Source organism: Camelus bactrianus, chromosome 23 (genome assembly GCF_048773025.1).
Source record: "Camelus bactrianus isolate YW-2024 breed Bactrian camel chromosome 23, ASM4877302v1, whole genome shotgun sequence".
In the NCBI taxonomy this organism is placed as follows: Eukaryota; Metazoa; Chordata; class Mammalia; order Artiodactyla; family Camelidae; genus Camelus; species Camelus bactrianus.
The window spans coordinates 40232744-40249905 of NC_133561.1; the positions used below are offsets into that span (position 1 = coordinate 40232744).

The 17162-nt window shown below is 37.2% G+C and overlaps 1 pseudogene; it reads right to left on the reverse strand.

Moving 5' to 3' along the window:
- Nucleotides 1-2713: 2713 nt before the first annotated feature.
- On the reverse strand, nt 2714-15823 carry LOC141574828 (guanylate-binding protein 6-like; annotated as a pseudogene).
- Nucleotides 15824-17162: the final 1339 nt, after the last annotated feature.

The following is a 17162-nucleotide window of genomic DNA, read 5'->3' on the forward strand; positions in this document are numbered from 1 at the left end:
TGAGATACATTTCACACACATTAATATGGTTGCCATTTCTTTAGAAACAGAAAACAAATTTTGGTAAGGATATAGAGAAATTGAGAATCTTGTACATCATTGGTAGGAACAAATTGAACAGCTAATGTAGAAAACAGTATAACTATTCCTCAGAAAATTAAACGTAAAATTACCATTTGATTCAACAGTTCAACTTCTAGTTATATATCTCAAAAGAACTGAAAGTAAGAACTCAAATATATAGTTGTACACCAATGTTTATAATAGCATTATTCAAAACAGTAGAAAAAAATGGAAACAATCTAGTTATCCACTAACGTATGAATGGGTAAATAAATTGTAGTGTATTTGCTGGTCAGAATGGCTGTCATCAAAAGAACACAAGCAACAAATATTGGCAATGATGTGGAGAGAAGAAACCCTTGGTGGGCTCTTGGTGGGAAAGTAAACTCATGCAGCCACTGTGGAAAATAGTATGGAGATTTCTCCAAAAATCTCAAAATACAATTACTATATGACCCAGATTCCACCCCTGGGTATATAAAAGCAAAACCAAAACCAAAACCAAAAACAGTAATTTGAAAATATACATGCATATCAATGTTCATAGCATCATTATGTACAATTGCCAAGGTATGGAAGCAACCTAAGTGTCCATGAACATGTGAATGGATAAAGAAGATATGATATGCACACACACACAGATAGATAGATATAGATAGATATAGTATGTATAGATATTTATTGTACACTACACACACACACACACACAATAGAATACTACTCAGCCATAAAAAATGAAATTTTGCCATTAACAGCAACATAGATGGACTTGGATGGCATTATGCTAAGTGAAATAAGTCAGACAGAGAAAGACAAATACTATATGATATCACTTATATGTAGAATGTATAAAATACAACAAACTATTGAATATAACAAAAACAACAACAAAAAAAGAAGCAGGCTCACAAATATAGAGAACAAACCAGTGGTTACCTGTGGGAAGTGGGGCGGGCAATAAAGGTAAGGAGGAGTGGGAGGAGTGGGAGTAACACACTATTGAGTATAAGACAGGCTACAAAGATGTACTGCAAAACAAAGGGAACATAGCCAGTATTTTGTAATAACTGCAAATTAAGTGGAAATGTAAAAGTTCTATAATAATTAAAAATTAAAAAAATAAAATAGAGTGTAGTACATTCTTACCATGGAATGTTCTTCAGCCTTAAAAAGAAGGATATTCTAACACATGTTACAGTCTAAATAAACCTGAGGACATTATTCTAACTGAAATAAGACAGTCACAAAAAGAAAAATACTATATGATGTCATTTTTATGAGGTATCCAGGGTAGTTAAATTCATAGAAACAGAAAGTTTACTCACACTTACCAGGAGCTTGGGGAGAGGGAAATGGAGACTTGTTTATTGGATACAGAGTTTCAGCTGAGCATGATGCAATGGGTTGGAGGTACATAGTGATGATGATTGTAACATCTATGTGAATATACTTAATTCCACTATATTGTACACTTTAAATAGTTAAAATAGTAAATAGTTGTGCATATTTCATCAAAATAAAATAATTAGGTACTTTAAGTGGGAGGGAAATAGAACTTGATTGTCTGCATTTTCTATATTAATGGACAGTCAGCAGGGGCAGAGAGAGATTGGGGCCTTAGACCAAATATATCAGGGGAGGAATTCATTACTCATGTTTTATCAGGGACTGTTTCCTGGGCTAAGAGTGAGCACCATATTCAATGCAGCCTGGGACCACTGTCCACAGAACAGTGGTTAAGGAATAAGATCACATTATCTGAAGTAAAAGGAATTCCATCCAAATAACACTGTTGAGTGGCACAACCACACTTCCGTGGAAAAAGAGACACAAGGAAGAATATTCCAGAGTTGTCATATCAGTCCTAGTACAGTCATAGAAACAGAATCCACTTTAGTTTGTTTAAACATAATAATTTGTACAGGTGATAAAGGAATAGAGATCAAAAAACACAAAATTCTTCACCAAAGCCTTTAATTTTTGGCCTATAGGTAATAAGAGGGATATTTATTACCCTTTGAAATAATTAACAAATGTCACACTTATTCATACGTCCAAACATTAATCTATTTATTCATTGCTTCAATCACCATGCACTCTAGGTTTTACCTTACTTTAAAGTTAACATATTTGGTCCTTAGGGCTCTATAATACACAATTATATCTCCAGGCAAGATGCACTAGGTTGAAACCAAACTTTAAAAATGACTATTTTGTTGCAACTTAGATTCTTGATCACTACACATAAAATATTTATATATATACACACACACATACACATACATACACATACACATATCTATATACACACACACATCTATATACACACACATATATATATATATACATGTATATAATTACAATATTTATTTCTGCCTAAATAAAATTATGTAAGGCCCATACACAGTGTAAGCTGCATGAGGACAAGATCTTTGCTTTTCTCTCTTTACATAATCCAGAACAATGGCAGGGAGGACATAAGAATTTAACAAACAATGTAAATAATTAGAACCAAGCATTCCTTAATGAGGATTAGAATAGATGTGTGAATAAATTGTTAACTACTTTTTAAAGCCTTTTTATTTTTCTAAGTGACCATTGTCAGTTTTATTATTTTTTATTGAAAGAAAATAGAAACAGTATTTCAAAGAGATATCTGCACTCAAGTTTATTGCAGCATTAACCACAGTAGCCAAGAAATGAAAGCAACCTAAATGCCAACACATGAATGGATACAAAAGATGTGGCACATATACATATACACAAGGGAATATTATTCAGTCACAAGGAAGGTGGATATCCTGCCATTTGCAACATCAATGGACCTTGAGCACATTATGCTAAGTGAGATAGGTCAGAGAAAGACAAGTACAGTGTGATATCACTTGTATGTCGAATCTAAAAAAGACAAGGCTTCTCTTTGCTCTTCAATGCAGGGTGTGTCTAGTCCAAGGGATTAGAACATCTGCTTAAGTCAAGCTCTCAGTGGGAACAGATATACAGATATTTCTGTAGAATCGTTTACTTTTGCATTAAACCCCATGATACATTGTTCACATATTCATTACTATATGGTTTCTTCTTTAAAAGGCAAAGCCATTCATTCTTCCTTCTGAACACTTGAAGCCACGACTAGACGGAGTCATTTAAATTCTCCAGTGGAGATGAGTTAACATCCTCGCAGAGATACTGAGACTGTGGTGAATAAGGTCACAGAGGGGGAAACTGTACCAAAAGTGTTTCTTCTGCTCCTCTGGTCCTTAAGTCAAATTAGAGACCTTAATCTAATATCTAAAATCCAAACAATCTATTATCTCAGGGGTTTGGTGTGATCATGGAATTCTGGCAATTGAAAACTATCACACATGTGTCAGCTTTTTGTTTATACAGAAGTTTCTTACTAAGTACCCTCTGTGCCTAAACATACACTATGAAGATGTAAAGAAAATACATATATATATATATATAAAATGGTGTCTGTCTTCAGACGAACTATACTTTTATTTGAAAAAAATACTAGACCAAGTTAGTTGCACCTGGGCCAAGACTGTGTTCATACCAGGATGTCATGTACCTCTAACAGGGAGACTGTGATGTCTTTTCAGGATCTGAGCATCACTCCTAGCTTGGATCCTGATTCTGAGAGTCCTTGAAGTGTTTGGGCATTCTCATTTCCCAGCATATGGATCCAAGTACATTTCCAGAGGTCCCCTAGGAGAGGCACTGTGAAAATCATTATCATTTATCCTCATCCCAGAGTTGCAAGGTCCTCTCTCCTGGGATCCTGCCCTCCCCTCCAGGTGATAGTTCCATCATCTGAAATTGGTTTAGACCAAGGCTACGGATTATAACGTTTTATCAATGTTACCTCTCAGCTTCCTATAAATATCCTTGATTACAATGGTTTCCTCCCCATTCTTTTTTTCTCTACAGACACCTTGTTTTATTTGCCATCTTCAGAATTTCCTCTGGTCAGGTCTGCTGGCTGCCACTCCAACCAAATTATAGACTGAATGTTTGAATGTGTTCTCCAAAATCCATTTGAGGAAACCCCAAATAACAATGTCCCAATGTGCTTGGAAATGGGGTTTGCGAGGGATTAGATAATGAGTGTGGGGCCTTCATGAATCTAATTAGTGCCTGTATAACAAAGAATCATGAGATTCATTCTCTCTGTCTCTCTCTCTCTCTCTGTCTCTCTCTCTTCACCATGCTAGGACACAGTAAGAACCTTGTCATCTGTAAAGCTGTAAGAGGACCCTTACCAAGAAAATAACAATGCTGGCACAGTGCTTTTGGACTTACAGCCTCCAGGACTGGGAGAAATAAATGTTTGTTTTGTAAGCCACACAGTCTATGGTAATTTGTTATAGCAGCCTGAGCTAAGACAAACCACGATGCTCATTACTCTTATTGTATGTACTTGAATTCTGATGTTTAAATGCCAACACCTGGCCTCTGTGTGTCTGGGTTTTTCATTCCCCATTACTATCAAGGCATCCATTTCTGCAGTGGTGCATCACTCCTTCTGTACTTGCCAACAGCAGAGACGCCACCACTGAACTTAAGGATGATGGGAATTCCTCTCACCAGTGACTATTCTTAGTGTTTAGTAATTTGTTTCTAAACACTGTAAAAGTGTAATTGAAACCTATGAAATAAAGGTTACTGTTGTTGAGATTTCAAGGGGTAACAGGAAAGTTCATACCTTATTTTTGAAGCAAATATAAGGGATTAAAAACCAAGGCCAAAGCAAAAACAAGATTAGGATGCAAACGTTATTTTCTAGTATTCTGATCTTAGTCTTATACCCCTCATTTAGCAGGCTAATGTCATTTCTGGAAGCAATGAGCAATTCCATTTATTCACATTCCATTTACTATTTTAATTATTAGTATTGTAGTTTGTTTTCTTTGTTATTCGAGAAATAACACAAGCTAACTTTGCAAAATTGAAAATATAGAGTATATAATGAAAAGCATGTGTCCTTTCCATCCCTGATGCCAAGCTGTCTTCTCCAGGAAGAACCAATGATACCAATTTCTAATGAATCTTCCAGAAATGTACTATACATACATGTTTATGAGTGCCCAAAATAATTGCCTTTTTTTTTTTTATGGTGAACACATTATACATACTGTTTTGTGCCTCATTTTTTCACTCTACATTCTATCTTCCAGATTGTTCTATATTTATACAAATAGAGCTCCACTATCTATTTACTAGCAACATAGAATTCTAGTATAAATACATGCAAAATATATATTACCAAATTACATAAATGAGCATTAAGTGGTTTCCAATCTTTTGCCATTAGAAGTGAAGCCTCAGTGAAACTCTTGTATATATGTACATACACATATATATGATTTTGCACACATATATATTTTCTAAAACTGAACACACTATATCAAAGTGTCCATGCATTTATTCTATCTAATGTGGGCCAGGCATCAGTATTCTCTAGAAATCACTTTTTATATTTAAAGCATTGCTGGATGAAAGTGAAAAGCATGCATATCAGAAATAGGCCAGAGAACATACATGTATATTATATTATATATCTGATTTCTTTACAAGGAGAGCTACTTCTTTTTAAATAGTGAGCTCTCTACTTTCATAACATTACCAAGAATATTAGCTGGGGCAGGCAATAACGAAGCGATTCTTTTGCCAAGGTTGTCCAAGGCTTGTGCAAGCAAGGAACTATCATCATTTTTAGTATCAACAATTCTCTCTCCCAAATGATTTATCTCTGTACTCATCTCCTCACATTTCTTTCTAAATCCTTCAGTACACCGATCTTCTTGGACCTAAAAAAAAAAAAATGAGGAAGGAAGTAAAACTTTTTAAATCCCCCATTTTTTCAAGGATTACATTTTGTCAAACTTTGAAACTTTGTCAGACTATCTTTGTTTTATTCCTAATATTGTTCTCTCTTAATCATGAAAGGAGACTCTTGTAACAAGGAATATTTCCTGGTTTGGACCGAAATATTAAGAAGAAGTGTAGTTTACAGCCTTAATAATATTCATATACCTTAGGGATTTGCCAGGAGGCTAAGCCTGGCATGAGGACAAATGTAATATTTTCCAGTCAAAAAATGCAAATGAGAGGTAGCCTTGGTCTGACTGCACTAATTCTCAGTCCCACTCAGGATGACACTGTCACCCATATTATAGAAATCTGTTATAAACACATGGCCCCTAAATTATAGAAATCTCTTATAAATCATGTTCAGATGAACAATGAGAGAAATCCCTCCAAGCCACATGATAGCTTGGGGATCTGTCCACACCTGGAGGCAATGCAGCAAGTGTAAAATCTATCATTTCTATGTGTTTTTAAGTCTGGACATTTCTGGTAGTCTTATGTCAGAACAGATCTACCTCAGGGCCTTGGGCTGAGCAGGTCTCCTGGTAAAAGGTAGTGACCTTGGTAGAGCGTACTAGTTGTTGTTCATATTAAACACACATAATTGGAATATCTGTTCAATGAAGCCCTGTGAGGTCATTTTAAAATTCTCTAAATGGCTATCCAACCCTATTTATATTCTCTGAGGGCTTGGAGTAGAGGGGGGAATACTCATCCTGAACTCTCCAAAGTCTACTTACAGAGCCAAATTTAAAGGTTTTGGAAGGATTCAAAGGCTTCAGGGTTTTAATAAATCACAAGCAGTAGATGCACTTGTGATCTCTGCATGACCATGCTGTAACCTTCACCCATCCCTTCCTGGGGTACCAGGGCAAATCTATCAAGCTCTACTACTGCCACAGCCTGATTCACCTTCAGGTGATGCTCCAATATCTTGTTTGGCTCTCTCAGCAGGTTTTCTCTTTCTCTCACCGTCTTCTCCATTATCTGAACTATGTGTTTCTGGAGACTTCTCTTCTGAGCCTCCACCTGCTGCTGCTGCTCCTGCAGTTTCTGTTTCAGCAGCTCCTGTTCCTTCTCAGCTGTCTCCTTCCAGGTCCACTCTTCTGCCACAGGAAGGTATTAGGGAGGGAAAAATAGGCAAGGATTGACCTCCACCCTCCTGAGCTCAGAGGCCAAACCAAATTAAAGAGAGAGGTAGGAAATCTCTGAAGTCCTCCCCCAAAACCCCATGTCCACACCATCGAGAACACACTTCAGAATGTGAGAGAAAAGGCTCTGCCTGTCTGGGGTCCAACCACAGTTCCCTTTGCTGTTTCCAGATGCAGCAGGGTTGTTCCACAGAAAGGAAGGAAGCTCCGGTATTGGGAAGGTTTTGCTCTCACACCTGTCAGAGGGCACTGCAAGAACATATACATCTCACTGTGAGCCCAGCCCTACCCTGTACCTGCTATGGGCTTCTCCCCATCAGTGAGGGCTTTATCTGCCTGCAGGATTTCTCTAGTGCCATCTGGGACTGCAGAAACCTCTGGAGGAACTCATTTGCCTGAGGAACCAAGGAGGAGCACAGAAATTAGATTTCCAATAGGGAAATTAGTGATGCAAAGACAACTAAGTCCATGTAACTTTTGCTTCAATTTTAAAGTTCCACAGTGGTTCCTTACAATGAGTCCAAGCTCCTTAGACTGACCTGTCTCTCTCCAGTCTCTTGCCCAGTGCTACTTCCTTCTCCCCACTCTAGAATCCAGCCAGTCAGAATCATGTTCAGTTCTACAAACCCCAAATCTCTGGTGCTTTTACATATCTGCTTTACCAGTGTGAAATAGTGCCTCTAAATTGTGCTGCTGTTCTCCTCTGCCACTAGCTGGTTATAACTTTAGACAACTTATTTTAACCTGCCTATGCTTCTCAGTTGAGATCTTTAAAATGTTGATAATGTAGATGCTTCTTAATGCTATTTGAAAGATTAAGTTAAAGAGTCTAGGGAAAGAGCTTAACATTTTGGCTATAGGAAACAACAGTTCAATATATATTAGTTGCATTATTATTGTTTTATTATTATTATTATTATTATTATTATTATTATTAATATTATTATTATTATTATTATTATTATTATTATTATTATTATTATTATTATTATTATATTTGTTTCTAACACCTAAGTAGCTCTTTCCAGAGTGTTATAGCTTGCCTATGTAGTTGACCTCCTGTCTCACTGTGATCATCCTTGTGTACAAAGACTGACTTGTAAATTATCAGTGCTCAACACGTCAAATATGTTGTTGAGTAAAAAAAAATGAATAATTTCTGTTCTGTCTCTTGTGGATTTAAGAAATCTGTACTCATGGTTGGGAGTTGACATTTGTACTCTCTTCAGGAATAAATAGCATGCAGTGAACCTTAAAAGCCACAGCTGTTTGAATGGCCCCATACACTCTCTTTATGCATGCATGGAGCTGCACTCTCAGATTTTCAGGAGACCCCTTTGAGTATTCTGTAGGTTCCCCATGTTTCCCTTATTCCTCACCTTCACTCCTTTCATGGGCACTTGGTAATATTCCTTTTCAATAATTTCCTTTGCTTTCCTGTAGAGTTCATGACCTCCAGGAACAGAGAAAGTTCCTGCTGAGATACTTTTTATTAGTGCCTTTGAAAGCTGATCAAGTTTAGTCTGGCAATATTTGATTGATGTCTCTTCATTCTGCATCAAGAAATCATCTTTCTTATTCTTTATGATTTCCTAGAGGGAAGAAAGATAGAGGGCTGTCACCAGAAGCAAGGAACAGAGGAAGTAAATTTCCAAAGGATCTGGTAGAAGAATTGGTCTAACTGTGTTCCTCATGAGAAAAGTATTCTGTTGGAGGACATGTAATAAAACAGCAGTCACAAGATTTGATTTATTCACAGCTCTGAAAACTCTGGAAGACCATGGGGAAGTTCCCTAACCTCCTTTGGGTATTTCATCTGAGCTGTTGGAGTTGCATTACCTAATCTCTCTGGTTCCTTGAAGCTGCCACATTCAGTGATTCTGTCTTCAATGATAGATACAACAAGGAGCAACCTAAGCTGAAAGTGGCCTGAGATGTGGATCTGAAAAGAGAAATTTTGGTTCCCAGGCATAGGAGTGTGTTCACAGAAAAGAAGCCAGCTAAAGAATGTCTTGGGTGTTCTGGACAGGCTTGGAATCCACAGAAGTATTTATTTCAAGAGGATATCTATACTGATTTTTCATTGAAGGTCAAAGGGAGTTCCAGATAAACTGCCTGAGTTCTGGCAGTCAAAAAAGAAGGAAATGTAGTCCTTTGAAACTCTGTCCCTCATGAGAACATGGACTACTTTATCCTTGAGTGAGAGATGAGCCGTGGGACCGGTAACAACACTTCTAGGCTTCATTCTTCAAGGGGAGGCGACATAAAGTAAATACTAAGACAGATTACCACAAGGTTCCTCTGGAACTCCTGCTTGTCTTCCTTGAAGGAGTGCTCCATAAAGACTGCAGGGGCTTCCCTCTCACAGGTAGCATGCGCCTCCAGCAGCTCCTGCAGCATGTCTGTGGGGAAGCTCACTCGCTGGGCTATCTGCTCGCTGTAGTGGTTGTCTGCCTTCTGAATGGCAGCTGAGTTCTCCAGCTGGGCCAGAGTTGTCACTGCGTTCCCCAAGCGAGGTACTGCTCCACTATTGATAGTATCGAGGTAGGTCACAACCAGAGTCCTCAGCCCTGAAGAAGCCAGGAAATTTAGGGGCTAAATATCAAGTTATCAATCAATGGCTCCAGGATTCTGAGACTATGCTTCTAGGGTCATATACACATGTACACACACAAACACACACACGCACCCCTACCTCCTTCTACTATTATCACCTTCATTTTCCTACTGACTCTTCATTTTTATGGTTTTCCAGGCCACAGGACTAAAAAAGTTAATATCTAATTCTATCTAACATACTAGGGGCTACCTGGAAAATACAGTTTCTCATTTTAAAAATTGAAAGCAATACAGATTACATAGATAGACAGATGAGGCAAAGTGTACTATGTTTAATTTATTCCTAATTCTGAGGCTTTGAATGGATTTTCAGAGATTTATGGGCTAATATTTATTTTTGGACCACTCTAAATTCTCAAATTATCTTTTGAATTCTCCTTGTGAAGAACACTTATTGTATAGGACTTTCTTTGAAAACATGCAGTATTCTGTTTTTACACCAAGAGAGTGATTATATTCTAAGTGGAGGATGTTTTCAGATAAGTGGGAGTCACCGATATCATTGACAAAAGTTGAAATTTGGGGAAGGAATTTGTAAATCCCCCAAAGTGAGATAATTATAAAGTATACAGATTTCTTCATGGAGTATAAAAGTCTGTAAAATCAGAATCCTTTATAGAATCAAACAAAAATACTAGAAAGCACATTATATAAAATATTCAACACATAGCAGTCCCCATGGAAATGGGAAAAAGAGACTCACCTTTCCCAGTGACCATGATTCCTTCTGTGAGGGTCTTGGTCCTTGCTTCAGTGAAGATGTAAGAACAGAATTTTTTTGTTTGCTCCTGGAATTTAGGATCCAGTTGGTCTTCAGATGCCATCACAGTATTGGCTAGAATTTTTTTTCCTATGTTGGCCAGTCAAAGACAAAACACTTCCATCTTGGAAATAAATGCCTGATGCAGTCTCTGGGTCGATTGGATGTTTGGGCTTTGGGATTCTTCCCTGAGGGACAGAAAAACAGGGATTAGTGTGTAGAGTATTGAGGCGAGGGGGTTACAGGTGTTCATGGCAGGGATTTGTGTGTCTTTGTCATTTCTACACATAGAACTGTTTTAACATAGACATTCAATACTTCCTTGCACATCAGACTTATACCAATGATATAACTGCAGAGAAATTTAGGGAGACATCTGACCCAGTAAAGGAAACCTATGGCTGGTCTCTCCAGACATGCACATAGTAGAGTGGTTGTCTATGATGTGTTTGCTTAACTAGCAGCTAAAAGGATGAAAGGTCACATGAAACTTTCTGCTCAACTCAACCTCATGTAGGAATTGAGCTGTGGAACCAAAAAGGAGAGCCACAAACAAGGGATCATGGACAGTAATTGGAATATTAGGAATGACATCTTCATTATTTAAGAAAAACTGTTTTGATGCTAAAAATAATTGATGCAGTGTTATGTATTTATTAGTAAAAACCTCTGAAGTATAAATGTACCTGAAATATAATTTTAAGGTATCACCTCTAATCTATAAACTCTTTGAGGTAAATGTTCATATCTGGTCCTCTCCTGCCAGCCAATTTCTTAATAGCTGTTTTGAGAAATCATAAATAGAAACATGAAAGGAAGAATGACTAAATTGGGATTGATATTTCTCTCAAGGTTTCAATAGACACACATCCTTGGAAATGTAACCCATGAAAATAATTTTTTAACTTGTAATTAATTCATGGGTAAACATGGAATTAGGAGAAAGCTATGATGTGGAAGGTAAAATGAATATTCTAATAATTGTCAGTATTATTGAAAAGGCATAGATTGTAAAGACAGTCACTTCTTCAGGTTTATTTAGAACATACAGTCATTTTGTAGATGATATAATTATACAGGATTAGAAAGTTTTCTAGCCCTCTTTGAAAAGAATAATATGTGAAATCTATATTTTGTTCATTAGGTAAGCTTTTCACTGCAGTTTCATGTCTAACAATTAGCTGATTAGTTGTTTTCTTCAACAGAGAAAAATTGATGGAGCAGGAAACACAGTGTTCAGTCTTTAGAATGTTTCATCACCCATGTAAATCTGGATGCTAAATTTAAAGATGTATAAAAAACAAATTGGTTTTGAGTAATTTCACTTTACACTTTACTTTTCTTGAGTAAACTTCAACTGTAGCCCCTAGATCTTTGCAACCCACTTTCCAGCCACCATTTTCACAGACTTTGATTTAGTCTCAAATACAAATGCAATCACAGAGATGAGGGATATTGTTTAGTAGATCCCACACTCTATTGGACCGTACACTGCCCAGGCCATACTCTGATACCTGGAATCAGCTTCAGGGCATTCTCCAAGTACTCATCTTCTGTGATAGGCTGACCACATAACTACAGCTCCATGGTGAAATCCCATACAGTCCAGATAAAGTCTGGAAAGAAATTCACAAATTCTGTGGAATCTTCTACTCTATCAGGTGTTTGAGAGGACTTTGCCCTGATGTTTTGCAAGTTCTGTCACATAACTAACATTTGGTTAGGGAAAAGAAACTCACTACCAACAATTCCCATATTTCTCTAGTATAAAAATATTATAAACACACTCTTTTGCCATTGGTCCCCTCTGTTCCACCCAAGAAACTAAATGACACGAAGGGAGAGACTGACTCTATCCTCATCCCCATGAATTCAGTGAAACATGGTGGTTCAGGACCTGGAAGGATACTGCAGATGCTCCAGGGCCTGGTGGTTGATGGTGCTCATGCTGTTCTAGACAAAGCTACTGCAGAGAACCACAGCCATGGCAAAGATCCATGAATCCTTCTTAGACTCATCCTAGAAAGCACATTAGAACAAGAGAGTTAGAAGTTTACCCCTACATTAGAAATTCATCTGTACACTTCTTCAAACATGGTTTCATTTATTATTTCAGCTAACATACTCACCATGCAAAGAAATTGAAGACAGATGTAAATGCAGATATCAACTTTGACAATTACAGAGACATTTCTTGTGTTTGCAAAATTTTCATATATAAAAGGATTCTAGTGTTCACAGTGCTTTCTTTTTCCTCAATTGGATAAAGTAAAATAACATATACAGAAAAACTAATACAGTACCTGTTGTGTAATTAGGAATTCAGTGATGAGTGTGGGCACTTATTCATTCTGCATATATTTATTAATCAGAGTCCATATAAAATATACCATAGTTGGCATAACTGGGTATTTAAATTATATGCAATCAATAAATACTTGCAGGAAGCTACTAAATATCCCCCACTGTTCTTAGATTTTAAAAAAGCAATGCTAAAAATGAAAATTTTCTTTCAACATGATAATTTCAAAGCAGTGGACAAACATCCATAACAGTAAGTGCAACAAAGATAGAAGTATCTGTAAAAGGCTTACTCTCAGTAATGTATATAAGCAGTGAAACCTATAGCTATAACACTAAACTAAAATTTAGAAGTCTATCAAGGAAGAACAGGGCTATGAAATTTGGAGAAAGAGTATGTGATCTGAAAGCTTCCTCAATATCTTGAGCTGAATATTAAAGAACTGGTAAATGTGGAACTGAAGAAATGAAGGTGATCCCATAGACAGGAAAATCCAGAGAAACAAAATTAGAGATGGGAGAAAACAGGGGTCTTGTATTTAGAACAGAGTCATTTGAGGGCAGAGGGCAAGTGGAGAAGTTAAGGTGAGTTTCATGCAGCCTAATCAAGGGCCCTAAAGCCCAGGCTAAGTTGTATAAATCATAGCATTGTCTAAATGATGGCATAAACTGGAAATAGTTTTTATTTTATTATAAATGGCATGTAAAGTTGCTCCCAGTGTAAATGCAAAAACTGTGGTTTATGTTGAGAAGATTCTAAATGGGAGTTTGGGGGGATAAGTGTCTATTCATTACTTTCTTTCCCCAAAACCCAGTTTTTAAAAATAATCAATTAGGATAAGAAGAAGTAGCAGTTATGACAAGCAATTATTTCAACAGCAAGATTATATCATTGTTTGATATATGGCTTTAAAAATAAGCAGACTTTCTAACTCCTGTTGAGAAAAAAGACAGAGCTATAAAAATGTAGGTACTATTTCCAAATAAATCTCAAAATGGTGAAAGGAGGGATAGTTCATTTCACCCATTAGCAGAAAGCTAAAACACCAAAAATCCATTTTAAAATGTTTCTTGTAGGACAAAAACTTACTTTTATAGAACTTGCACATTCAGAGGTGTCTCACAGATTTCCAGAACACTCTGTGAGTAGTTGATGAACTTCATCATAGAAAATGTAAACCCGTCTCTTAAATCCAACCCTCAAATACACTCTTCACCTTGTAGCTAAGAAGGTGAATCAGAAATGTTTCCTCACTCACAGATTGATACTTCTCTTTCTTAGTTATGCTTAACTGTAAGTTCTCAAAACCAGTCAGGTGCTGCCTGGATAGCCTTTCAAAACTGAAGGACTTATTCCCCCAGCTGTTGGGAGTGCTGGTGGAAGACAGTCTTCAGGTGTCAGCCCTCTTAATTAGAAAGGCTTCTGGAGCAGCTCTTCAAAAATTTATCAGCACCCCTGTCCAAAACTCAGGATAACTCAAAAAAGCCAATCCAGCCATGGAGCTCCCATGAATTTCCCAGAAATTGGGGATTGCAATGCAATGTAATTTATTCTTCTCTCCAGCCTGCTTCTTTCCCAATTACATGGTATTAAATCTGACTGCAGATAATGTCTTGTCAATTGAACTAAAGACTCTTTTAGGGCAGGACATTTACTTTGGTCACTGATATCTACAATTCTAAGTCCAAAGGCCTGGAACTCAGCCGTTCAATAATGACTTACTAAATGTAATTAAGTCATCCACACAGTGCCAAGAAATAAAAGAATTTATCTAAGACACTATGATAACTTACCTAGAAGTGAGATTCAAACAAAACATAGTTTGCCTTATTTACTAAAACTGATTTCTAGATTTTACAGATTAAACAGTAAAATTTCTAGGACCATGGAGAGATAAGGGGAAAATCCAGAATAAAAAGGATTTAATTGTGAATTTCTGCTTTACCATTCACACATCCCCCAGGCTCTAATTGTGCAGAAGGACCACCAGAGTACGATTGGGCTTGTGTGGGTGAGGCACACACCACATCCAGATGCCCTTGGTTTCAGACTGCACTGTAGAGCCTAGAGGAAAGCCTGTGAGGAGAGGGGAGAAAGCAGCATTCAGTTAGAGCAGATAATCTAAACAACCAAGGGGCTACAGAGTCAGATCTATTGGAATGTCAGTATCCCAGCATACGAGTTGGTGCTTTCTCCATTTCCTCAAGAATGTCCTACTTTGTGTGTCATCTGTTTCAAGGAGGAAGGAACATTAATTGTGATAAAGATACCAAGCAAGGGCTCAACATAGAGGCAAAGGGGAATCCATGAATCAGACAAAATGGAAGTCACTGATAACCATAACAAGAGTATCTTGAAAGAATGGTGAGGTTCAAAGCCAGAGAGAAATGGACTGAAGACAGACATGGGAAGAGAAAAAGGTGGGAAAAAATCAAGATTATAATTTTTGTCAGACAAATTTTTCAAAAGTGGGGAGAGGTGTTAGCCACAGTAGTATATGACATACAGGAAATATTTTTAAGATTATAGACATTTGAACACATTTATATGTTGATGAGTATAGTCCATAAAAAAGCAAAATGTGTTTCAAGAGCGAGTAGACACAATTGCAAGAGTCCAGTGCTTAAGCATGTAAAATAAGGTAGGATTGTGAGAATTGGTAGGAGAAATTTTGCTTTACAGGAATAAAACATACAATATGATAATGAATTACAGTAAGACAGTGGTTTAGCAGTGAGAAATAGGAGTGGAAAGTTGATTTGTTAAGAGAAGTTTGGTTTTCCCTACACAAGATCAGGACAAAAATTAAGAAGCTGAGGTATTAGCTAGAATCAAGCAATTGGTCCTGGACCCTGTACAACACTCACCATGATTCTGACCTGCAAGATGGTTCATCAAGTAGGATTTGCCTGTATGATACGGCCCTACAATGGCCACCAACAGCACTGGCAAAGAAATCTCACCAAGAATCTGCAGAGATTTTTAGTTCACTGAAAGAACCTTGACACTTTCCAGAAGACAAATGGGGTCCATAATTTTGGGTCTGGATGCCATGGCAACCTGCCAACCTAGAAGAGCTTCTTAGTGGAAATCAGATTATAAAGCCATTCTCTAACTCAGAATTATACAAAGCATCTATCAACTTAGGATAAGGTAAGTAAGAGTTCTGTGCTTTCCATGAGACAAAATGTAACCTAGAATTAGCATACTGCAGAGGTTTTCCCCCATCATTCCCTCAAGTCTCTCATGATATTGGTAGTGAAATAATATAATATCACTCTCCAAACTGTTATTTCAAATTAATAATATAATTAAAGTTATTGTTATGATGCACTGAAGGCCTACAATATACCAAGCCCTTTGATAATAACTTACATATCCAGCTAAACTGATATTCACAAGAGACTGAAAGTTAGAAATTAACATAACTACTTTGGAAATGAGGTAAATGGTTCTCACAAAGGCTGAGTGAATGTCATTGAGAAAGGATTGAAAATCTACATACTTGAGCAAAATGACAGACTAGCAAACTCTAAGCTCTTGTTTCCCCAAGGAGATATAAACAACAACCAAAATACTAGCTAGAATAACCTTACAGTAGTTCCATAAAACAGTCAAAGGTCCAAAGCAACCAACCAAATACCAAATCAAGAAACAGCCTCATTCAAAATGGTAGGAAATTCTGTGGTTTTTCTGTTGCCCTCTGTCCCCATTGTGGTAAGGTCTTTAAGGAAGTGGCAAATCATTTCCCAATTCCCTCCCCTGATTCAGAGAGAGGGAATTTTATAATGTTCTAACCTGTCAGGGCTGCCTCTTCAGGTCTCTGTTTCACCTCACATGAAACTCAGGGAAGGGTGGCAGAGGGGTAGGTGGTGGTAAAACTTGGATATCAGGTGGAAAGAAGCAGCAGGTATTTCTCAAGGAAAAATGTGGAGAAACTGCTCCACAGATGCCTAGAGCAATAGGTTACCAGTGAATATATAAAATAGACTATCTAAGGCATCAATTGAGTTTCCAATTCCCTTTTTCAAAATAAACAGAGCAGAGCAGACTGCATTTACAATGTTCTGACACCTCATGGGCTGACTGAAGGACTGTTATCTTTTCCCTTATTTGGATCTTAGGCAGGGAGAAGCAGTGGGCATTGCTTGTTAAAGCTGCAGGGAGAATGACCTGCAGACATCTATGACAAGACATTATGGGTGTGTGATATTGAGATGTATAATAAGAAACACAAATTTGATCAATGTCCTTATTCCTGGTTTATAGCTCTTAAAACCCTATGTGATGTGAGAGATGAAATTATTTTTCTTGTAACTTTTGGTCTTTTGTCCTCAATTCCTAAAATACCTCCAGATTGATAAAGATAAAAGGAGAGTCTTTTGTTATTTAT